This window comes from Hyla sarda, chromosome 1 (genome assembly GCF_029499605.1).
Source record: "Hyla sarda isolate aHylSar1 chromosome 1, aHylSar1.hap1, whole genome shotgun sequence".
NCBI classification, from domain to species: Eukaryota; Metazoa; Chordata; class Amphibia; order Anura; family Hylidae; genus Hyla; species Hyla sarda.
The window spans coordinates 99,185,540-99,212,389 of record NC_079189.1 but is presented as its reverse complement, the minus strand read 5'-3'; the positions used below and the strand labels follow the sequence as shown (position 1 = coordinate 99,212,389).

The 26,850-nt window shown below is 41.3% G+C and overlaps 1 protein-coding gene across 4 annotated transcripts in view; it reads left to right on the top strand.

Moving 5' to 3' along the window:
* Positions 1-26,850, top strand: part of SGCZ (sarcoglycan zeta) — a 1,079,134-nt gene that overhangs the window by 413,852 nt on the left and 638,432 nt on the right. For all 4 annotated transcript variants that reach the window (XM_056558613.1, XM_056558604.1, XM_056558590.1 and 1 more), the window contains one exon: positions 13,013-13,084. The gene's annotated coding sequence lies outside the window, so the exon portion shown is untranslated. The remainder of the gene's footprint in view (positions 1-13,012; positions 13,085-26,850) is intronic.

Genomic DNA, 26,850 nt, shown 5'->3' with positions numbered 1-26,850 from the left:
TTGGACACGGCTGCCTTAATGTCGCCCTGAATGGAGGTGTGTAACTCAGCAAGAAGCCCCCTCATAATAGGTTCAGTTAGGGCCGCCGACGGAGAGCTCCCATCAGGGCCTCCCGGGCCTCTAGTATGCAGTGTCCCCGCTCCCAGTGGCTTGGAGGAGATCGGGGAAAACGGTACCTGCGGGTCCTGCTGCACCGAGGGTGACCAGCCTGTCAGGAGAATTGGAGGAGTTGAAGGAGAAGCCTCCAGGGCGCAGCCCGTCGGAGAGGATGAAGACGCTGGTGAGGCACTTCCAGTAGCCGGAGACGCTGACCCGCACTGAGCCGCGCCATCTTGTGAGGCCTCTGCAGCAGGAAAGAACGCCGTGAGCTTCAGTGGGCTCTTTTTCCCTCGCCTCCGGGTCATCATCAGGTGCCCCGATAGTTCAGGTACCGGTGGGCACAATTGCTGTAGCGATATGCTCAGGATCAATGCTGTGTAGCCGCTGTTAGGCCTGGGCTGCAGCGGAGCACAAGGTTTATGCGACCGCCGCCATGCACTGCAGGACACGCCCCCCGCTTTGTTGCAATTTTAATTGTGCCCCAGCAATGAAAAAAAGTTTGTAAAATATGGTGCGCTCATATATCAATAGTTACAGTTATATTATACTATGACAGCCATAGTCAACCTGTAAAGCACCATTAGCTGGTATCGCAACATGCTGACTTAACATTGCCCGTGACTGCAGAAAATCTTGACATGCATTTTCATATTGACCACCGAGCCTTACAGTAGGCTCACCTATTCTGTACAGATCACTGCTCAATATTTAAGTCATTATCAGCACAGGCAGAATAACAATGATAAGTAATCTAGAGGATAGTAACACACAGGATACACCACTGACAACCAGTGATTAACAAAGCTTAAAGGGAACTTGTTACTATAAAAATGCTATCTAATCTATTGGTAAGAAAGCATATACCATAAAGAAAAAAAATGCATCTGCTATGGGGCTGTGGGAGAGAGGGGGCCCCGTCAGCACAGTTGGTTCCATTGCAAAAAAAATAAAAAAAATTGTGTATGACTCATCTCTTCAATTATCTGCTTTGTCAACAAATGTATAGGTGGGAAATTGAGAAATGGGTCATGGAAAACAAATGGCAATAAAAACCAGACCTTTCCGTCTTGGGAGGCAAAAGTCAGACACTATATTAGAAGGCTCATTTCAACCTCTATCCTACGTATGCTACTTGCATCCTTTTATAGAGCACAAGGGAGATGAGCAGAATATATATATATATATATATATATATATATATATATATATATACAGATTTTTAGGAAAAGTTTTGACTTGTAACTGACAAGTCCCCATCACGCAGCCCCAGGTCTGACGATAAAGCACCCACAGAAATACTTTTTACTGGAGAGGATTAAATATATATTAAATCATAAAATTTTCACATTTAATGGGGTGCTATATCGTCAGACCTGGGGCTGCACAATGGGGACTCTTTTTGCGCCCAGTTACGCTAATTTGTATATGGGGGTGTTCGAGTCCCATTACATCAGGCAGCAGCCCTGGTCTGATGATATTTTAATTTACCATAGATTTAGTGATGATATGTTTTTCATTTGGACTGGGACTCTTAATAACTTCAAAAAAGTGGATGTGAATAGTCTGTTGGATGCTAATAGTTCTCATTTCCATAGGTGGATATATAATATCGCCTATGGTCAGTACCGCAGAGTGAGTAAAAATTGCACCTCAGATGGTATTTTATATGTCAATCTTAAATTCTACAGGAGCGTTTTTTTTTGTTTGTTTTTTTAGAAAAGGGATATCCTAAATGGATCCTAAAAAAATGCTTTTTTAAAAAAAACCTTCCTTTGAAGCAATGTGATTTAGTGAAACCTGTTAAAAAAGAGAATAAAATATCTTGTGATTAGAGTAATAAAAAATCCCATCATAATTTTATCACTAATTATATTTGTGATAGCTGGAAAATTAAACAGATTTTAAACATCTACTTTCGGAGATGAGCAGTGGGGAATAGACTGACATGTCCCCGCTGTGTGTTCTGATTGCGATTGGAGCAGGGCAGCAGGGGGGACATGTCGGGAATCGGCGGTGGCGAATGAATGAAGCGGGCACAGGGAAGACAGGTCGCTCCATTCTCCACTGCTCCTCTCTGTCAGATATGGAGATGAGCAGCAGGGAATAGAATGGCATGTCCTTGCTGTGCGCTGTTACAGTGCTAGAAGATGACTGAGCAGCAGGCAGGGGGGAATCATACATATACACATAAGGGAATAAAATGAATATATGAGTCAGGAAAAATGTTATTATACAGTAATTAGGCACACTGTAAGTTTAAAAACCCTGCAGGGAGCCTTGAATGGCTGCTCTGTACTGGCAATTCAGGGTTCCCAGCGAGGAATTTAAAAAGGTCACCGTACATCGGAAGGGAGTGTAGCATGCCGCCCACTCCCCTGTTTAATAACTTCTGATTGTATCGGTTCTCAGAAGCGAGACCCGGTGTGATCAATCCCTCAGCCCCTGTACTACAACCCCTATCATGTAACAGAGTCTGTCCCATGATGGGGGTAGTAGTACAAACACTTATGTAGCCTCCCCAGCCACCGGCAGACTCCAACAGCCAGGGAACTACTACTCCCATCATGGAAACAAGTCTGTTCCATCATGGGAGTAGTAGTAGTCCCGGCTGCGGGAGTCTGTAGGCCGAGGTATAAAAACATAAAATAACGGTCATAAAATAACGGTCATAAAATAACGGAACATGACGGATGTTATAACGGATCATAACCAATGAATATGCCCGTTATTTTGACGGACGTTATTCAGCCGTTAGCACCATTATCGTTATTTCACCGTTATTTCATCCATTATTATACATCTGTTTTCTAATTATACAATACAGAAAAAGAATGTTTAACCCCTTCCCACTACATGACATATGCATACGTCATGAGCGTACTCCCGCGATAGAACGCGGGGTCACGCACTGACCCCGCGTCATATCACGTCGGTCCCGGCGGTCATCAACTGTGTAAATAAAAATAAGCATATGTGGTATTGCCGTGTGTGTAAATGTCCCAACTATAAAGTATATCTTTAATTAAAGTGCACGTCTATGGCATACACGAAAAAAAATCCAACGTCCAAAATAGCATATTTTTGGTCATTTTTAATACCATAAAAAGTTAATGAAAAGCGATCAAAAAGTCCAATCAAAAGAAAAATGATATTGATAAAAATGTCAGATCAAGGCACAAAAAATTAGCCCTCATACATCCCCATATGCGGAAAAATAAAAAAGTTATAGGGGTCAGAAGAGGACATTTTTAAACACATACATTTTCCTGCATGTAGTTATGATTTTTTCCAGAAGTACGACAAAATCAAACCTATATAAGTAGGGTATCATTTTGTGGACCTACAGAATAAAGATAATGTGTCATTTTTACGGAAGCCCCCAAAATTACAAAATGGCATTTTTTCTTCAATTTTGTCACACAATGATTTTTTTTTTCCGTTTTGCCGTGGATTTTCTGGTAAAATGACTAATGTCACAGCAAAGTAGAATTGGTGGCACACAAAATAAGCCATAATATGGATTTTTAGTTGCAAAATTGAAAGCATTAGGATTTTTAGAAGGTGATGAGGAAAAAAATTAAAATGCAAAAACGGAAAATACCCTGCGTCATTAAGGGGTTAATAATGGATGAATACTCTATAGTGTAAAAGAAGCCTAATAAAAATGTAGTGTGTGTGTTTTTCACTTTTTTTTTGTTTACATTTTTTAGGTAGTACTACTACTTCCAGTATGGCACACACTGTTCCATGATGGAAGTAGTAGTACCTGTAATAATTGACAGATCGCCCTTGTCACTTCTGACACCTGTTGCGATCCTCCTGTATAATGTACAGATGCGGCCGACCGCTCTTCTATGGTCCCCTGCACTGCCGTATATATACACCTATTCATATTTCTCACAGAGAGCTGTGATTGGCCAGATGGTTGCAGCCAATCACAACTCTCTGTGGGAAATATGAATATGTGTATATATACGGCAGTGCAGGGGACCATAAAAGAGCGGCCAGCCGCATCTAAACATTATACAGGAGGATCACAGCGGGTGTCAGTAGTGACACTCGCTGCGACCTGCCTATTAATGCAGGTACTACAGCTCCCAGCATTCGCTAAATTTTTCTAAATTTCGCCCTGCATCCTTAAGAGGTTAATAGTCAATTTTGTAAATTAGATAATTTTAGTTTACTTTTTCCATGTATTTTATTGTTATAAAAGGAAACAGAAAACATTAATTTGATGTATTCCTAAAAAGAACCATTTACTTATATGCTGTCTGATCCATAAGTCATCCAACCATATATATATATATATATATATATGTGTGTATATATATATATATATATATATATATATATATATATATATATATATATATATATATATGGAGAGTTCTGTCAATCAGCCTGTTATAACTAGAAAAGCAGCCAGGGACCACCTTGATGACTTGTGGTTCAGACAGCGTGAAACTGATGACAGATTTTATATATATATATATATATATATATATATATATATATATGTGTGTGTGTGTGTGTATGTGTGTGTATTCATGTGTTTTTGTGTGGGTGTGTGGCAAAGGAGGTGAAAACAAAACATGCTTTGGTCCTTAACCCCTTAACGACGCAGGACGTATATTTATGTCCTGCGTCGGCTCCCGCGATATGAAGCGGGATCGTGCCGCGGTAACCCTTTAGAAGCCGCAGTAAAAGCTGACCGCCGCTTCTAAAGTGAAACTGAAAGTATCCCGGCTGCTCAGTCGGGCTGTTCGGGACCGCCGCGGTGAAATCGCGGCGTCCCGAACAGCTGATCGGACACCGGGAGGGCTCTTACCTGCCTCCTCGGTGTCCGATCGACGAATGACTGCTCCGTGCCTGAGATCCAGGAGGAGCAGTCAAGCGCCAATAATGCTGATCACAGGCGTGTTAATACACGCCTGTGATCAGGATGATAGATCAGTGTGTGCAGTGTTATAGGTCCCTATGGGACCTATAACACTGAAAAAAAAAAGTGTTAATAAAGGTCATTTAACGCCTTCCCTAATAAAAATTTGAATCACCCCCCTTTTCCCATAAAAAAAAATAAAACAGTGTAAAAAATAAATAAATAAACATATGTGGTATCGCCGCGTGCGTAAATGTCTGAACTATAAAAATATATCATTAATTAAGCCGTACAGTCAATGGCATACGCGCAAAAAAATTCCAAAGTCCAAAAAAGCGTATTTTGGTCACTTTTTATAACATTAAAAAATAAATAATAAAAAGTGATCAAAAAGTCCAATCAAAACAAAAATCATACCGATAAAAACTTCAGATCACGGCGCAAAAAATGAGTCCTCATACTGCCCCGTACGTGGAAAAATAAAAAAGTTATAGGGGTCAGAAGATGACATTTTTAAACGTATAAAAGTGCGACAAAATCAAACCTATATAAGTAGGGTATCATTTTAACCGTATGGACCTACAGAATAATGATAAGGTGTAATTTTTACCGAAATATGCACTGTGTAGAAACGGAAGCCCCCAAAAGTTACAAAATGGCATATTTTTTTCGATTTTGTCGCACAATGATTTTTTTTTTAATTTTGACTTGCATTTTTGGGTAAAATGACTAATGTCACTGCAAAGTAGAATTGGCGACGCAAAAAATAAGCCATAATATGGATTTTTAGGTGGAAAATTGAAAGGGTTATGATTTTTAAAAGGTAAGGAGGAAAAAACGAAAGTGCAAAAATGGAAAAACCCTGAGTCCTTAAGGGGTTAAGGCATAAATCATGATAATTTGATAATCTTTAATAATGTGTCACTATGGAGTGGGGCATACATGAATACATTAGCATTTATTTTATCTAGCAATTTTAATAATTATGCCATTATGTATGATTTTACAAAATAAAATAATTCCCTTAAAATTATAATGCTTTAACTACACATTAAATTTCACCAACAAAAAAGTTTTCATGGCTAACATTAACATATGTGTCACAATATAATTTTGCATTAAACTATTCTCATTGCATAAATTTAATAGAGATAACTTTTGATTATCTCACTTTTGCCGAAAGGCAAATTTATATTTTTAGCAAACTTGCCAAAATTAGTCTTTGAGAAAATCCATGAAATACATTCTAAACTGTACAATAGCTGAAGGCCTACATCTAGATTATACTGTCTTGTTAAAGTAAGGAGGTATCCATAGCAACAGATAATTAGCATTCTAGGTTGCTTGACATTGTGCTATCAGAAATTCCTGTTAAACTTGGTCAGTGTTCTGGGGTAAGCAGCAGTAAAATATTCCTTTGCTCTGAAGCTAGATTTAGCTTATTTTTATTTACAAAGGCTTGCTCCTATATGAACACTAAAAAATATGTCAAAAGATGTCATTCGGAGTCTAGAATATAGAAAACTTTTTTTTTTTTTGTTTTCCATATATTTATTTCATGTGAAAATTTCACTAAAATAGTAGAATTGGGCCATAAATTGCACCAAAAACGTGTATGCTGTGCACCAGATTTTATCAAGTATCAATAGTTCAGAAAGGTATTAAGAAAAGGTGGAGAAGCTAAGAAGAGATTTCCCTTTTTTTTTTTTCTTTTTTAAAGTCTTGCCAGTTTGTGGGCCATTTGATCAACACAGCGTGCATAGTACTTAGTACCTTTTATTGTGACACAAACAATAATAAGATCAAAAGTGTTGAGATCTTTTGGATGCAGTCGGCAGTGACAGGTTTTCATTTTGGTCTAATGTGATTGAAACACCTTCTTTCAAGTTTGCTATGTCTCCCACGTGGCATGTGCCAAAATCCAAATAGTGGCTCGCTTTCAACATTGGCTTTTTCTCTAGCCACTCTTTCATAAAGGCAAGATATTTGAAGTGCATGAATAATAGCGATCCCCTGGACATATTCTTCCACCTCTAATCTTTGCAGCTCCCCTAAACTTACAGGGGAACTCCGGTAGAAACAAGTGGAAAACACATTTTTTCAAATCAACTGGTGCCAGAAAGTTAAACAGATTTGTAAATTACTTCTATTTCAAAATCTTAATCCTTCCAGTACTTATCAGCTGCTGTATGCTACAGAGAAAATTGTGTATTTTTTTCTGTTTGACAACTTTACTCTCTGCTGACACCTCTGTCCATGTAAGGAACTATCCAGATTAGAAGCAAATCCCCAAAGAAAACCTCTCCTGCTCTGGACAGTTCCTGAAAAGGACAGAGGTGTCAGCGGAGAGATTGCAAGCTAAATTATTATAATTTTTTGCCAACAACTATCTTAGATATATGGCCAATAGATATGAGAGAATTTTTGAAGAATTCGATTCGGTTGGTTCAAACAATTGATTTGAACCAAATAAATTCTCTGTGAATTCTTATTAGTAATTTAATTTAATAATGTGTTTAATAAAGTTTGTGTGTGTGTGTTTCATTTTTTTTCTCTATTAAAATTTTTTTTTTTTTTTAGATAATACTTCTACTTTCAGCATGGAACAGACTGTTCCATGATGGGACTAGTAGTACCTATGCTAAAAGACAGATCGCCCCAGGTGTCATTTTTGACATTGGCTGTGATCGTCCTGTATAATGCATAGATGCTGGCGGCTTTCTCGCATCTAGATAGGACGATCACATCGGGTGTCAGTAGTGACACCTGCTGTGATCTGTCCTCAACTGCAGGTACTACTGCTCCCAACATGGAGCACTCTCTGCTCCATGCTGGAAACTGTAGTACCTGAATTAATAGACAGATCGCAAAGGTGTCACTTCTGACACCCGATGCGATCGTCCTGTATGATGTATAGATGCGGGCAGCCAACCTCTCTTCTCTGGTCCCACTGCAGTATGAGTATATGTCGTATATATACCAATTATTCATATTTTCCTGCAGAGAGCTGTGATTGGCTGAAACCATCTGGCCAATTGCAGCTCGCTGTGGGAAATATGAATAAGTGATGGGAATTCTATTCACATCACTGGCCGGCCAGAGTATAATGCAGAGATACGAGCGCAGGAGAAAGTCGCTCCATCTCTGCAATAGAAAGGACAATCACAAAGGGTGTCAGGAGTGACACCTGCTGTGATCTGTCTATTAGTACAGGTACTACAGCTCCCATCATGGAACAGCAGTTTACTACCTAAAGAATTTAATAGAGAAAAAAAGTGAAACACACACACACGCTTTATTAAACACAATATTTAAATACATTACTAATAAAAAAAATTACTGTAATTATAAAAAATAAATAATTTTTACATTTAAATGGCCCCTTTCTACATTTTTATTATTGTCGGCTACATTTTTAGGTCGCTGCCCACCCACATAAATTGTTTAAAAATCCATGTTTAAAAATTAAAGTGGTCATCCACCATAAGGTGATTTTAGTTCGTACCTGGCAGACAGTAATGGACATGCTTAGGAAGGATCTGCGCTTGTCTTGGGGCTAAATGGCTATGTTGTGAGATTACCTTAATACTGTGGCTAGCTTTTTGTGAACTGGTATTTCCTTTTTGAGTTTTCTTTGTTGCCTACAAATCCCCAAATTCCATTTTCCTCCCTACCACACATCAGCCACCCTACCCATTGAAACATAAATGAGCTGCATGAATTCAAAATACCTTTGGTTTTCAAGCAGGGTGCCTACATCTGTTGCATTAGTTGCAGATATATCTATTTTCCACCAAGTGATCCCTCCACTGATTGAAGCAGACAGGCTCCCTATCATCAGCTGACTAGACAACAGTCATTTTGTATGCTGTTAAGAACAAATATTGGGGTGAAAATCACATAAGAATTATTCGCAAGCAGTCACACACAGTTACATACACTATATTATGAACGACACTAACTTTTCAGCCCCTGTAGCATATTTAAATAAAAAAAAATAATTCTGGAATACCCCTTTAACATTAACATTTTTTGGGAGGTAGCTTTATAATTTTTTAAACACCCAAGAATAAAGTCTACATTTTATTCCATTTATGCCAGAGCTGAGAAAATCATTGACTGCAAAGGTCACAGGTTTAATATGTGGTTAACCACAATTAATTTGCATATTAAGTATGTCAATTGACTGTGCTCTTATGATATACCAAATATTTAACCCATGACTTTTGTTGCTACTGCTTATTGATAATGATTATTTCAGCTCTGCGCTGAAAAGAAAAAAAAGTCTACTATGTGGATTTCAATGATTTCCTTATGTATCACAACAATAAAGAAATAAAATATGTAAAACTGATACTATGGCCATGCCTGATTTTTTAAGCAACAAAATTTTAATGTTTTAAAACAAAATTATTTTTTTTATTAAAAAACAGGGAACAGTTGTGAGAGCCCCAGCCAGCTGATATTAACATGCAAAGCAGCCTGTGAAAATGAATAGAATACTGTAATATAGTATTAAAATAGATGTTAGAATAGATAAAATAATATTCTTAGACTGGTGCTATAGATAATATGTATATATATATATATATATATATATATATATATATATATATATATATATATATGTATATATATATATATATATATATATATATATAGCATTCAATATTTCTAGCTGTGATGTTCTGCAGAAATAGTTTACACTATAAGTGGGTATAGTGACTAGAAGTACAACTATTAAATAAACTAGGTTTATATACAAAATACACCCATACAGCATATGTACCATTGTGCCCAGAGCACCTTTCGTTATGCTGCCCTATATAATCTGCAGCCATATTGCTACCACTCACTTCAGCCTTTCATTGCAAAGAGATAGATAGGGACAGACAGCGCTGTGTGTTGGCCAGAAAAGCTTTTCTCCAGAATTGATTCACCTCCTAGTCACATCAATGTTCTGATGCACAGAGGGACAGAGAGTAGTGGGTGTTGCACAGAAAAGCATTATTACTGCAGCGATTCACCTCCCAGTCACTACAGTGTTCTATTACAGAGAGGGAAAGAGAGCAGTGTGTTGCAGAGAACAGCATCAATTAAGCTCAAGCACAAATCCTGCCTAGAAGCACTGATAGGGAAAGGAGTGAGATTGAGATAGAAAGTGCAATTGTGAGTGTAGTACACAGCGACTGTGTGCTGCAGCACTGGTGTGGGCTGCTGGTGTTGTGCACAAATACTTTTTTAAGCATACTGAAGCATTGTCCTCCCCTCATAAGTGCAAATCACATACGTACATCTATGTGGTGTACAATCTTGTTCCTGTTAAATTCTCAAGGGCCTAGAGACTGTAAAACACCAGGAAAAGTACTCACCGGCTTTTTTAAGTGTACTGGAGAGCACTGCCCTCCCCTCATAAGTGCATATCACATATGTACATCTAAGTGGTGTACAATTTTGTTCCTGTTAAAGTCTGAAGGGCCTAGATACTGTCAATGGCCAGGAAAAAGTACTTTTTTAAGCGTACTGTAACAAATTGTCCTCCCCTCAAGTTCTTTTGTGGGGCCGACCTTTTTAGGGCGAGTAACACTTGCCTAGAAGGGAATTAATAATGCAAGTGTAGGGACTTACAGGAGAAGTTTTTACCCCCACCGGTTACAATGAACCATATGATGTTCCCTTCCACCTTTTAGAGCTCTTTGCATCACATCAATACTTGGTGGTGTAGGTGGCACATGGTGTTTTTTGCGCACCTTTCCTTTTGTTTGATTTAAAAAAAAAAAAAATTGGGTCCATATATTTTATCCTAAGCATATTACTAAAAGTTACGTTTTACATAATGCATATCCTCAATACTTGCTTGTGCACACTAACACTTTTACAATAGACCTACCTGCCTCAGCTACTATTCTGATCCTGTCACCCGCCTGATGCCACACATCTGATGCCCAGTTCTCCTTTTTTCACCATCTTTGTCACCGGGGACTGGTATTGCCACCCACTTCACTACTCTGTCACCAGGTCACTTTCAGGACTCCTGATGTTCCTGCTGCCACCTCCAGGATGTCCCATTCTGCCACCATATGTTCTCCTCATGCTGCTGCAAACTCCAGGCTGTTTCATTCAACTACTATTTGGTCTCATGCTGCCACCAACTCCAGGCTGCCATTCAGCCACTATATGGTCTCCTCTTTCTTCCGCCACCTCAAGGCTGTTTCATTTAGCCACTATATGTTCTCCTCATGCTGCCGCCAACCCCACACTATGTCATTCAGGCACTATATGGTCTCCTCATGCTGCCGCTACCTCCACGCTGTGCCATTCAGGCACTATATGGTCTCCTCATGCTGCTGCTGCTACCTCTATGCTGTGTCATTCAGGCACTATATGGTCTCCTCATGTTGCTGCCAACTCTGCGCTGTGTCATTTGTCATTCAGCCACTATATGCTGCCGCCAACTCTATGCTGTGTCTTTCAGGCACTGTATGGTCTCCTCATGCTGCTGCCACCTCTAGGTAGCGTCATTCAGCCACTATATGCTGCCGCCAACTCCAGGCTGCGTCATTCAGCCACTATATGCTGCTGCCAACTCCACGCTGTGTCATTCAGGCACTATATGGTCTCCTCATGCTGCCGCCACCTCCATGCTGGGTCATTCAGCCACTATATGGTCTCCTCATGCTGCTGGGACGTTAACTAAAAAATGACACCCGCTGCAATCTGTCTATTAATGCAGGTACTACAGCCCCCAGCATGGAGCAGAGTGTGCTCCATGTTGGGAGCAGTAGTACCTGCAGTTAAGGACAGATCACAGCAGGTGTCACTCCTGACACCCACTGCGATCGTCCTATCTATTGCAGAGATGCAAACGCAGTAGAAAGCCGCTCGCATCTATACATTGTACAGGACAATCGCAGTGATGTCGTTAATAAAGAAATTTGTTATTTTGAATTGAGTCATAGTTTGGATTCGGTCCGAATCTAATTTTTCATGAAATTCAGAATTAATTTGACTTTGTCCAATTCGATTCGCTCATCTCTAATGGCCAACTTTACTATGTCACTCCAGTGCATTGACTTTTTGGCCTCTTCTATATAGCTTTGGCTTTATTTTTGGGGTCATAGTTACATGGTTAGATAGTAAGTATTGTTGAAAAAATACATATGTCCATCAAGTTCAACCAAGGAGGTGAAGGGAAGGGGTATAGGCAAATGAATGGAAGGGGATGAAGATATGAGTGGATGAAGGTAAGAGAGCCTATATTTTTGTATTATCTTAATGTTAGAAATTAAGATTCAAGGTCAGAGAGCTGCAGGATTATTGTCTCCTTCCTCTTTGACTTGAATACTTGATGTACAATGCTCAACTTCCAGCACTGAGCTATGAACATTAATCAGTCAAAACAGGGAGGAGTGGGAGGCGGAGCATCCTACAGCTTACATGGCCACCTTGACATTTAAGCTGTTAACATGATATAGAGTTGACAGACTCCCTTTTAGACAATAGTTTTAGGCCTAGTGACCTATGGTTTTATGATTATTAGTATTATTTTAAAATATAGATAGTAAAATGGAAAATTAGAAAAAGCATCCACAACAGTGGTTAAAAAATATGGTTAGAAGAAGATGTCTAGTGTGTTTGTACCAGTTGACCTGCTGTGTGCAAAACATCACACACACAGCAGCTCAGCTGGGGCCGAGTCACGGTATGGAAGAATGTGTGGGGTCTCAGCAGTCAGAACAACCCCCGCTCCCTCTAACAACCCCTCTGTGATCAAACATTGATCTCATATCAAAAAGGGGATATATTTCTTAGTACTGGACATCTTAGTACTGGACATAAAAAAAATTATTTAAACATAATAGATCCTTTTCTGATTCCCTTTAAGATTTGCAACAGCCTTGGAAGCTGGAGGTCATGATCATATTGTTACTTCAATGTGCTGAAATTCATTGCAATTTATGTTTTTGCTGCTATATTTTGTGTTATGTTGATCCTTGCGTGTCATATAATTTTTTTTTTTGCATTTTTCCATAGGGTGGTGGCTGAAGCATATTTTGAAGACAAAGTACGTTGGGGGGATATCTGAGCCATTACCAATGTACTGAGGTAGGAGCATATCTGTTTAATAACAGATATCACACTTTTCCTAACATGTTGAAATGAGTGTTAGAACTTTGGATTCACAATGGCAATTCCAAAAAGATTATCCCACTATGCTCTGCAGATCAGCCTTATCTGTGGTTAACACTATGAGCCTTTGATCACATTGGAAGATATCAGTGCACATTGTTATTGCTTTCTATGTAGAATAGTTTAAGCCTAAATGCTATGTGAATTATTCATGTAGACAGTATGGCTGCATACTTAATATGCATCTTCAAGTGTTGTATGTATGGAAATATATTATTGAAGTCAAGGTTTTATGTGTTTTCAGAAGTGTAAAACAAACAAAGGTAAATTGTTTTTTTTTGGCATAAATGAATCTGATGGGAATATTATCATGAAGTGACAGATCTTAAACACTTCTTTAAATAATTTATTTATTTACTGCTCCACTGTACTTTGCCGTCTTTTATGAAACAGTCTTTTTAGTATGTGTGTCACAGAGCGGAATATGCATCGGAGAATTTATACAAATGCCTAATCATTTGCATTGTTATACATGGCTCGACTGCTGAGAGTAGAATAACCTTGTGGAATAAAACTATTGTCAAAACGCAACTTTATATGGCTACCTCTAGGGTAAGCACTATAATCTCAGCAACCATGTAATTATTTTCCCCATTTTAAACCTGTTCAGGAAAAAAAAGAAAAAAGATTTACAACTGATATTTTTCTGCTTGTTTCAGAATTGCCAGGCCTTTTATCTCTTTAGCAAAGTCTGAAGTATCCCTGTCATTTACAGATAATAATATATTTATAGAAATGTCATCCCTAAGTAATGCCTGTGTTGTTTTACCACCATCATCTTATCTCTGTTTCTTTGTCCATGTGGTATTATACTGTATACTTACCGCATCTTAAATTTACCTTGATGTCTCCGAGGATTTTAGCATTTGAACCACTTTCTATCATACTTGATATACAGAAGGTTATGGAAAAGGTGAAAGCTAAAGTTATGCTATCGGAATATTTTATGTTCCTGGTTTATTTTTAATTGATGTCCTCTGTAAGAAACTTTATCCTCAAAACTTTTGCTAAATTTTGTGTTTGATCGCATTTACTTTCTACAGGCTAAGCATTATGGGAGACTGCTTAAAAAGTCATTTACATGAAAAATGTGGCATTCCTTTGCATTTTAAAACCTTAAAATTAACATTACAGACACTCACCCTAGAAGTTGGAAATCCTAAACAAATGTTAATAAATTCAGTAAAAAAAAAAAATTTGCACTGGAGATTTTAAAAATCCATTATTAAAAAATGATGTTGTACTCAAGAATGATCATCTTTACTGAAAGAGAACCTGTCAATATTTTCATGTAGCCTGAAGCATGAGCCATAGATCCCTGGTGGCTTGCCATGTGCCCATTATTTCTGTCACTTGATCAATAGCCTCTATGCTATATGCTGTAAAGTAAGGTATACAGGGTAAATGAAAAAAAAAAAAAAATTAATTGTTTGTCTCTCATAACATAAGTTTTCAAATCAAAAGATATCAGTTTGATTTTTTCATGCTATTCCTGGATCTATGATTAGTTACACTGAATACATAAAGAAAAAATAGACCAGCTCACCGCCCTGTAGAAGTAGCCACTGGAAGGGTAGTTGGTGGAGGAGCACGGATGCAGGTCAAGCCGTGTAACCAGTTACAATGGAATCCAAGAAGGAAAAGGAAATCCAGCATGCCTGAAAAATATGGAATAACGGTATAAAAACACAAAAAAATGTATTTCATCCTTTAAAAATCAATGAGATGGTGAGAATTAAAAGTATAGATGAAACACCATTGGCGTTTCATCTATGCTTTTAATTCTCACCATGTCATTGATTTTTAAAGGATGAAATATATTTTTTGTGTTTTTATACCATTATTTAGAGATGAGTGAAGTTGACAAACCCGAATTTGTTACGAATTTCATGAAAAATTTGATTCACAACTAATACGAATATCGCGCGAATCGCTTCATTAAACTCCATTTTACAGCATTCCAGGCTATTGGAGACATAAGATGACGGATCCACATGTGAGTACATGGGGCAGGGGATTATGGGAGGGCGGGAAACAGCGGCGGGAATGAAGGTAGGTGGGCTGACCCTGAATCACATGTCAGATGCAGCCTATCAGTGTTAAATGACCCCTGTGATGTAACAGCCCTATATAATCGGCGGCCATCTTCCCTCTGGTCATTTCTTCTATGCACGATATAGGGAAAGGAAGTGACTGCACGTCTGTGTGCTGATGGCATACAATGGCGTTATACAGCATCCGACCGCTATGAGTAGCGGTGACATCAGCATTAGGGAAAGACACAGGGCACAGTGTTGCTGCAGTTCTGACCGAGAACGATTCTAGCAAAACCTCGTATTCTTGTTACTCAATATAGCAGGCATAGAGGTGCTGCATAGCAGTCACCTGCATCATAGATCTCACAGCTGTTTTACCTTTATGGAACATCTAATCTCCTCTTTTTTCAGCCCAATTGAGTTTTTTCTGTTGCTTCATGAATTTGATTCTCACAATTGTGTGACACAGTGCAATTTAGGGTTTAATCCCTGTAAAAAAAAAATTGTCTGTGGTGATGACCAGTTGGGTCTTGCTGCTGTTAAGAAATAAGTCATATTAGAGTGGACTTTAGTGCCTTTTTACCATTTTTCACCTGTTACTCTGTCTCTGTGCTAAATTCAGTGGTATACCACACGTTATACACCTGCCGGTGTATGAAAGAAAAAAAAAAGTTTTTTCTGCGTACAAATACGCTTAACAGTGGCCTTATCATTGCAAAGGGCCTACATACAAGCAAATAGCGTACCATATACTACCTTTTTTTCTGTCTCTGTGCTAAATTCAGTGTTTTACCACACGTTATACACCTGCCGGTGTATTAAAGAGAAGAAAAAGTTTTTCCTGTGTACAAATACGCTTAACAGTGGCCTCATCAATGCAAAGGGCCTACATACAAGCAAATAGCGTGCCATATATCACCTTTTTTTTCTGTCTCTGTGCTAAATTCAGTGTTATACCACACGTTATACACCTGCCTGTGTATTAAAGAAAAAAAAAGTTTTTCCTGCGTACAAATATGCTTAACAGTGGCCTTATCATAGCAAAGGGCCTACATACAAGCAAATAGCATGCCATATACTACCTTTTTTTCTGTCTCTGCGCTAAATTCAGTGTTATGCCACACGTTATACACCTGCCGGTGTATTAAATAAAAAAAAAGTTTTTCCTGCTTACAAATACGCGTAACAGTGGCCTTATCATTGCAAAGGGCCTACATACAAGCAAATAGCGTACCATATACTACCTTTTTTTCTGTCTCTGTGCTAAATTCAATGTTGTACCACACGTTATACACCTGCCGGTGTATTAAAGAGAATAAAAAGTTTTTCCTGTGTACAAATATGCTTAACAGTGGCCTCATCATAGCAAAGGGCCTACATACAAGCAAATAGCGTGCCATATACTACCTTTTTTTTCTGTCTCTGTACTAAATTCAGTGTTGTACCACACGTTATACACCTGCCGGTGTATTAAAGAAAAGAAAACGTTTTTCCTGTGTACAAATACGCTTAACAGTGGCCTTATCATTGCAAAGGGCCTACATACAAGCAAATAGCGTACCATATACTACCTTTTTTTCTGTCTCTGTGCTAAATTCAGTGTTATACCACACGTTATACACCTGCCGGTGTATGAAAGAAAAAAAAAAGTTTTTCCTGCGTACAAATACGCTTAACAGTGGCCTTATCATAGCAAAGGGCCTACATACAAGCAAATAGCGTGCCATATACTATCTTTTTTTTCTGTCTCTGTGCTAAATTCAGTGTTATACCACACGTTATACACCTGCCGGTGTATTAAAGAAAAAAAAAAGGTTTTCCTGCGTACAAATACGCTTAACAGTGCGCTCATCATTGCAAAGGGCCTACATACAAGCAAATATCGTGCCATATACTACCTTTTTTTTTGTCTCTGTGCTAAATTCAGTGTCATACCACACGTTATACAGCTGCCGGTGTATGAAAGAAAAAAAAAGTTTTTCCTGCATACAAATATGCTTAACAGTGGCCTTATCATAGCAAAGGGCCTACATACAAGCAAATAGCTTGCCATATACTACCTTTTTTTCTGTCTCTGTGCTAAATTCAGTGTTATGCCACACGTTATACACCTGCCGGTGTATTAAAGATAAAAAAAAAGTTTTTCCTGCGTACAAATATGCTTAACATTGGCCTTATCATTGCAAAGGGCATACATACAACAAAGGAGTGAACTGTTTAGTAACTGTTATTCTGTCTAGGGCCTTTATACTGTGAAAGGACAGCCGTAAGTAATCGCCTGCTGCTGTTCTAGACAAATACCGAGTAGTGTGGCGTATTGTAATACCCTCATAAACGCACTAAGTATGTCAGGCAGGGAAGTGCCAGGACGTGCACAGAGAAGGGGCAGAGGCCTACATAGGTCAGGCAGAGTTGGCAGCAGAATTGGGGCGAGTGGCAGCAGGAGTCACAGCAATAGGCCTTAGCTCCCGTTAACAGCCAGCGGTCGTGTCCTCGACCCATCTCTCCTCGTCAATTGGTTTGCACACTCATCCCCATCATCACAAGTGACATATGACAACCCCAGTTAAAAGTCGGTGGGTTCCTCAGACACAACCCTCAGTTGGCATGGCCCTGGAGCAGTCCCCGTAATCCCATTGCCTTTGTCCTATGCTGTTCCCTCTCCCAAAGAAGTATCTCATGCTTTGGGTTCAGCTGCACTATTTAGTGAGGACGATGTAATAGAGGGCAGTCAGCAGCTAATGGGCAGCCAAGAATGTGAGAAGACATGCGTCGCATGCTCCACAAGGCGGCCAAGTAGTGATGCAGAGAGTGACGTGGGAGGCGGTGTTTCAAATGTTCAGGGTCCTGAAGTAGACGCTGTTGTGGAACACGAGGAGGACATCAGTGACGTGCACACATCTTTTGATGATGATGAAGCCGATCGCAATTGGGAGCCGGGTGCAGAAGCCGGGACTTCATCATCATCAGGAGAAGAGATTTGCTCTTTGTCTATGAGGCAGTAAGGCGGTAGCACGGTTGGAAATCAGCGTGGTGGTGGCAGTAGTGGAAATTCAGGAGCCAAACATGCCAGGGGGAGACCACCTGCTTCGTGGCAAGCTACCATTCTGGGAGGCAGTGGAACAGGGGTTCCTGGAGACGGCGCAAATAGCAGTCAAATAGTGCAGACTGCGGGTGGGAAAATGAGCTACTCTGCGGTGTGGTTGTTCTTCGTAAAGAATCCGGAGGACCTTAGCGTAGTCACATGCAAAATCTGTAGGCAGAAAGTGAAGCGTGGCCAGGGTCCCAATCTCGGCACCACAGCCCTGAGTCAACACATGCTTCGCCACCATAAAGCGGCCTGGGATAACCGTGGCTCTGATGTAGTGGTCCAGCCTGCTGCATCACCCAGTGGCCATCCGCTCCCTCCGTCATCTAGCCAAGGCTCCACCACCTCGGCCGAAGGGAGCATTGTGTCAAACCCTCCTTCAGGCGCTCCTGCTTCAACCGCTTTTTGTCAGCCATTCCGCCAACAATTGATCGTCAAAGCCATGTCCAAGAGACAACAGTATGAGCCAACTCATCCAACGGCACAGAAGTTGAATGTGCTCCTGTCCAAGTTGCTGGTGTTGCAGTCCCTCCCTTTCCAACTGGTGGACTCTGCAGCTTTCAGGGAATTGATGGCTTGTGCCGAGCCGAGGTAGAGAGTCCCAAGCCGTCATTTCTTTGCGAAGAAGGCAGTACCAGCCCTGCATAAGTTTGTACAAGAGAAGGTGGGCCAGTCCTTGAGCCTGTCGGTGTGTTCAAAAGTGCACGGCAGCGCCAACGTGTGGAGCTGTAACTACGGGCAGGGACAACACATGTCTTTTACGGCCCACTGGGTAAATGTTGTTCCTGCACAGCCACAACAGCTACTTGGACAGGTCACACCGCTTCCTCCTCCACACTCTCATTCCCAGGCAGTTGGTCCTTTTACAGTGTGCGCCTCCTCCTCCCCCGTGTCCTTGGCCTCCACTGCACGTCCAAATCTCGGTGGTCCTTCATCGTACAACGTGTGTAGGGCACAGCGGTGTCAAGCCGTCCTTCACATGTTTTGCCTTGGCGAACGGAGTCACACAGGGGAGGAACTGCTAAAGTTCATTAGGGAAGAAATCCAAGTATGGCTTACTCCACGAAATCTGGAAATGGGAACCATGGTGACCGACAAAGGGAAGAACATTGTGGCCGCGCTGCGACAAGGAAGTGTGAACCATTCGACCTGCATGGCACACGTGTTTAATCTGGTTGTCAAGAAGTTCATCAAGTCTTCACCCCATTTGCAAGACGTCCTGACAATGGCAAGGAAACTGTGCATGCACTTCAGCCACTCGTACACCGCCAAGCACACTTTGCTTGAGCTGCAGCGTCACAACGGTATCCCACAACATAGTCTCATTTGTGACGTTGCCACACGTTTGAATTCCACCCTCCATATGTTGGACAGACTATACGGACAAAGAAAAGCCATCACCGATTTTTTTGATGATCCAAGCAGATAGGAGTACTCCCCTGTGTAACTTCAATGTGAACGAGTGGCAGCTCATACGTGACACCTGCCGTTTGCTGAGGCCCTTTGAGGAAGCCACATTTTTTGTTAATTGCTCGAATTATCCCATGAACAACGTAATTCCACTCCTACATTTACTCCAAAAAATGATTGAAAACATGGCTGGTCTCGGCAATGGAGACGTTGCGCCTACATCAGAAGGCTACATGAGTCCTGTGGGGGATGAACTGGAGGAGGATGATTAGGGGCAGAGCGGAGCACAGTTTGCAGTAGATGAGATGGCCGGTTTCTGGTCATTGGACAGGAGAGGAGGAGCAGGAGCAGCCAGAGGAGCTGGAGGGTTATTACGAGGGAGGCGAGACAGAGGACCCAGACACACCATGGCAGTATGCAGTGGAGATGGAGGCAGGTAGTCCCAGCGAGTCACTGTCACAAATGGCATGATGCATGCTGAGTTGCTTGTGTAGTGACCCCCGAATTGTCAAAATTCGTCAGCGCGATGACTTCTGGATCTCCACCTTATTAGACCCTCGCTACCGGCCCAGAATGGGGGCCTTTTTTACACCCACTGAGAGGGAGGACAAACTGACCTACTACAGGGAGCTTCTACGTAGTAGGTTGACCGATGCCTATCGGCCACATGGTCCATCCACTCGCAGGTCTGACTCGGGGGGCCCTCTGCGATCACCTTCTACTGCCACGGCTGCTGGGGAGGGGAGGGGTGGCAGCAGCAGTAACGGCTCAATCAGCAGCAGCCTGAGTCTACAGTCGCTGATGAGTAGCTTCCTTCAGCCGCATAGTGAAGCTACTCATCAGCAGCAGGTGGACATGGAGCAGGACCTTAATCAACAGGTGGTGGCTTACCTTGACATGACCCTGCCAACAACCATTGAAGATCCGCTGGACTTCTGGGCAGCCAAACTCGATTTATGGCCGCAACTAGCGGAGTTGTCCCTGGAAAAGCTGTCCTGCCCGGCCAGTAGTGTGCCATCAGAGCGGATGTATAGTGCGGCCGGGGCCATAGTCACCCCAAGGCGAACTCGTCTGTCCAATAAAAATGTGGAGAGACTGACGTTTGTCAAGATGAATTAGGGATGGATCAGCCAGGATTTTTAAGCCAACAATGACAGATGGGTCTGACTAAATTGACCATGCTCCTACAACAAAATTTTCTCTATTATGGTTGGTTATGAAACCCTCTGGGGCAGACCTGGGCATTGTACGGCCCGCTTGCCACATACGGCCCTTTGATTGGCTCTGACCGGCCGGCGCTCATTGGGGGACAACTATGCTGCCTAATCTGGGGGACAACTATGCTCCTAATCTGCGGGACAACTATGCTCCTAATCTGGGGGACATCTATGCTGCCTAATCTGGGGGACATCTATGCTGCCTAATCTGGGGGACATCTATGCTGCCTAATCTGGGGGACAACTAAGCTCCTAATCGGGGGGACATCTATGCTGCCTAATCTGGGCGACATCTATGCTGCCTAATCTGGGAGACAACTATGCTCCTAATCTGGGGGACAACTAAACTCCTAATCTGGGGGACATGTATGCTGCCTAATCTGGGTGACATCTATGCTGCCTAATCTGGGGGACAACTATGCTCCTAATCTGGGGGACAACTAAACTCCTAATCTGGGGGACATGTATGCTGCCTAATCTGGGTGACATCTATGCTGCCTAATCTGGGGGACAACTATGCTTCTTATCTGGGAGACATCTATGCTCCTAATCTGGGGGACATCTATGCTGCCCAATCTGGGGGACAACTATGCTCCTAATCTGGGGGACATCTATGCTGCCTAATCTGGGTGACATCTATGCTGCCTAATCTGGGGGACAACTAAGATCCTAATCTGGGGGACATCTATGCTGCCTAATCTGGGGGACATCTATGCTGCCTAATCTGGGGGACAACTATGCTCCTTATCTGGGTGACAACTATGCTCCTAATCTGGGGGACATCTATGCTGCCTACTCCTGGGGACAAGTATGCTCCTAATCTGGGGGACATCTATGCTTCCTAATCTGGGTGACATCTATGCTGCCTAATCTGGGGGGCAAGTATGCTCCTAATCTGGGGGACATCTATGCTGCCTACTCTGGGGGACAAGTATGCTCCTAATCTGGGGGACATCTATGCTGCCTAATCTGGGTGACATCTATGCTGCCTAATCTGGGGGACAACTATGCTCCTAATATGGGGAAAACTGATGCTTCTGGCCTTGGGCCTATAATTTTTTGAAGTTTAGCAGTAGCTAAATACATGCTTAATGCAAATGTAAACATTGATCTTTAAATGTAAGGGGTTATGAAAACCTCTTGGGTACTGCGAATGCATGCTCCAGACTCATTCTATGTCTTTCAGGAACTACTTGCCTCCCTGGTGCCTCTGGCCTTGGGCCTTGCATTTTTGGATGTTTAGCAGTAGCTAAATACATGCTTAATGCAAATTTCAACAATGATCATTAAATTCTCGACGCTTTGCCAGGGCCTTCTCCTACCCCGCCTGGGCTGATCCGAGGACCTCACTAACCAACTCACTAATTAATCCAATCGCTTATAGCGACGGGCGGTGTGTACAAAGGGCAGGGACTTAATTAACGCCAGTTTATGACCCTCACTTACTGGTAATTCCTCGTTTTAAGGTTAAATAATTGCAATCCCAGATCCCTATCACGAATTGGTTTCAGCGTGCAACACGCGCCTGTCCTTGAAAGATAGAGACACGCTAATCCGTTCAGTGGAGCGCTAGTGCGGCCCAGTACATCTGAGTCCATAACACACCTGTTTTTGCTTGATCTCGCAATTGATCGGGCAAGGTAAGGGGTTATTAAAGCCTCTTGGGTACTGCTGAAGCCTACTCCTGACTGCTCCTGGTGTAATGTATGGGGTAATTAAACACTCTTGGGTAGTGTTATTGTTAAATTTACTGATAATTTTATCAGTAATAAAATTGAATTTTCCAGAATGCTAATCGTTGCACAACGGAACGCTTGTTGCGTGTGATTTTTTATTGAAAAAAAAATAAAAAATACGGACAGGGATTAACTCTCCTTCATCATTTTGGGCGAAAAAAGTCCTTTGGTGATCTGATCTTTTGGAGACAGATGTGCTTACACACATATTGAATTCGTTTTTTGTAAAAAAAAAATTTAAACCTGTGGTTTATTATTTTTGAGAAAAATGTCTTTGGGTGGTCCACCGTCCTGCATTATAGAGTCTTGTGAACTGTTGGATATGCGCTTGTTCTTACACAAAGGTATTTCTTTAAAACATTTCTAAAATGTTGTTGTTTTTTGGAGGGGATTGTGAAGCCCGGGTTTGTACTCGTGCATCAGCCAACTCCAGGCTGTGTCCTTCAGGCAATATATGGGTTCCTGATGCCGCAGAGGTGGGGCCTGGGTCTGGAAATTTCAAATTTTTGGATAGCGGGTGCTACCTATGAGAAATCTTTGTCAAAAATGTATTATATTGTGTTGTTTTTTTGGGGGGGATTGTGAAGCCCTTGTGTGTAGTGTACTAGTGCCTCAGCCAACTCCACGCTGTGCCATTCAGCCACTAAATGGTCTCCTCTTGCTGCCAACATGTCCATGCTGTGTCATTCAGCCACTATATGGTGTCCTCATGCTGCCAACACCTCCACGCTGTGCCATTCAGCCACTATATGGTGTCCTCATGCTGCCAACACCTCCACGCTGTGCCATTCAGCCACTATATGGTGTCCTCATGCTGCCAACACCTCCACGCTGTGCCATTCAGCCACTATATGGTGTCCTCATGCTGCCAACACCTCCACGCTGTGCCATTCAGCCACTATATGGTGTCCTCATTCTGCCAACACCTCCACGCTGTGCCATTCAGTCACTATATGGTCTCCTGACACTGATGCCACCACCAGGCTCTGTCATTGTGCTGCTGTGCAGCAGTGATTCTAAGAGTAATGCCGGTAATCTGCATGCTATTCTGAATAACAGTATTATTTCACTACCCCAGCACACTCCATATGCCTTTTAGGACACAGCAAAGTGTTCTATACCCCTATAGAGTATGTATGTAGGCTAGAAATAGCCTTTTTTAATATCGATTCATCGCGAACAAATTTGGATCAAAACAAACTTTTCGGGAAAATTCGGCGAATCGGCCGAATCAAATTTTTGAAAAGTTCGCTCATCTCTACCGTTATTCCACATTTTTCGGCGGAGCTGGATTTCCTTTTCCTTCTTGGATTCCACTATATAACGCCATGTGATAGATTCCCTTTGGCCCTACATATAATTTTACTTTCATTCAATATACCTTAAAAAGGATAAATATAAGGTTAGTGCCAATCCAAAAACAAATCAACTGAAAAAGGAATTTAGCAGGAAAACAGGGGTGTCACTGGTGACATCAATCAAAATGTAATAGCTATGGGGGGCTGCTGAGGGGATACTCTGACTGGCCATCTCAGACCTCTGTTATAAGGATACTACAGTATTTCATATCATCCTTAGGGAGCTGTGTGAGTGCTCAAACCTTGGACCTATATTGGATGTTTTACATTTTTTCTTCTTATCTTAATCCATGTGACTTCTATAAGACTTGGTACATTGCTTTACATATTTCTGTGTTATCATCCACTGATATTATTTTAAGGGGGAAATGCATTAGGATAATACAGTGTGTCACAGAAATTTCATGTGTAGTGGTCACTCTTCAATATAAGGGATAGAACTAACTACTCAAAATAGCTTCTATGCTACTGTTTTTGTGCATTGACATGGGCCGTATATTTATCCCTTTTAAGGTATATTGAAGTTTTTATGCAGGGCCTATTTTCTTCTGTGATATGTGCCTTTTAGAGCTACCTCTATTAATAATGGCTATTCTCTGCTCTCAGTGACTAGATTCTGCATGTGTTTTTAGGTGAGTGTGTTGCACAGAAGAACAGCAGCGATTCAGCTCAAGCACACATCCTGGCTACAAGCACTTATAGGGAAGATTGAGGGAAGATTGAGAGAGAAAGTGCAATTTTGGGTGTAGTACACAGCTACTGTGTGCTGCAGCACTGGTTTGTACTGCTGTTGTGCACGAATACTTTTTTAAGCATATTTTTTTCCCCTCATAAGTGCATACCAAATACGTACAACTAAGTGGTGTACTCTTTTGTTCCTGTTAAAGTCTCAAGGGCCTAGATACTTTGAAAGGCCAGGGAAAAGTACTCACCAGCTGGTATTGTACACAAATACTTTTTTAAGCGTACTGTAGCACATTTTTCTCCCCACATAAGCGCATACTATATGAGTACAACTAAGTGGTGTACTATTTTGTTTCTGTTAAAGTCTCAAGGGCCTAGATACTGTGAAAGGCCAGGCAAAATTACTCACTGGCTGGTGTTATACACAAATACTGTTTTAAGCGTAGTGGAGTGTATTGTACTTCCTTCATATACGCACTAAGTATGTCAGGCAAAGAAGTGCCAGGACGTGCACAGAGGAGTGGCAGAGGCCTAAATTCATCAGGTAGAGGTCGCAGCAGACTAGGGGCGACCAGCTGTGCAAACCTCATTCAACTTTCTGGGGATGGAGACCTCACAGAGCCATCGGCATATCACCGGCCACAGCGATGTCCCGCCCCGGCCGGTGATAGGTTAAGCAAACTATTATGTAAGGAGCTCTGTACGGCTTTTTACATGACAGTGGGACATCGCTGTGGCTGGTGATACGCCGACGGCTCTGTGACGTCTCCGTCCCCAGGAAGTTGAATGAGGTTCGCACTGCTGGACCGAGAGGCCAGTACCAGACCGCCAGGGGAATGTAGGAAGGTATGTTAAAGTTTATTTTGTTTATTTTTGCAGCCCCAACACAGCAATATATAAAAGGCTTGCACTACAGTTGTCCTTTAATAAAAAAAAAATGTTTAAATCCTTTTTTGAAGACCCATTGGAGGGCAAGTCTGGTCCAGCAGCTGCGGTCATTCCAGCTCCAAATAGTGGAAGTGTTAAGATTTTTAAGTAGAAGAAAATTACAAATCTGGATAAAAAATGTTTTCTTCCAAGGGGTGTCCAAAGCCAAAATGGGGGGGGGGGGACGGGGGGGACGACGACAATTTTCTGTTCTCGCCTCTGGAGCCAAAAGAGCTGGCTACACCTCGGTCTGTAATGCACATCATGTAACAATGTTTAGCACTTATCTGATCGCATTGTAGTTTGCAGACTTTGTTTAAAGACTTTTTATAATTTATGAAAGGTGACTTGTAAATTTTGAAGTAAAATTTTATAGAATTTAAATAAATGATTTTGATCCATGAAAGCCAGGTAAGAAGTCCAGAATGAAAGGTAACTCTTGTCATTACATTCTCATGCCATGAAGGACATTTCCAAAAGAATCTGCATACTGAAAAACAGTATTATTTTTTACTAACCCAGCACACACTCTATTCGTGTTACCGCAAGGCAAAGTGTTCTACACCCATATTGAGGCTCTCTGTAGGCCAGAAATAGGCGTTTTAAATAGCAATTCGCCACAATTAAATTTGTCGCGAAACAAATTTTTGTGGAAAAATCGGCGAATCGACCGGATAAAATTTTTCTAAAATGTGCTCATCTTTAACTATTTTCCTTTTAAATGATCAGATGGTAATCATGGTGATTCAAAGAGTATGACAAGGCACTGGTATTTGTTATATGACTGCTTTCTTGCCTCAGCTGTGTAATCTTGATGCAAGGTATTATGGTCACATTATTGGCCTTATCTTTGACTGACATGTTTATTGGAGCATTAAAGGGGTACTCCGGTGAAAAACTTTTTTCCTTTAAATCAACTGGTGGCAGAAAGATAAACATATTTGTAAATTAATTATCTAAAAAAATCTTAATCCTTCCTGTACTTATTAGCTGCTGAATACTACACAGGAAATACTTATCTTTTTGGAATGCTCTCTGATGACATCATGACCACAGTTCTCTCTGCTGATGTTATTATAATAACGCTTTATTTATTTATTGTTGTCCTTAGTGGGATTTGAACCCAAGTCCCCAGCACTGCAAGGCAGCAGTGCTAACCACTGAGCCACCATGCTGCCCTTAGCATACATCTGCTATGCATGGTTGATAAAATGGACAGAGATGTC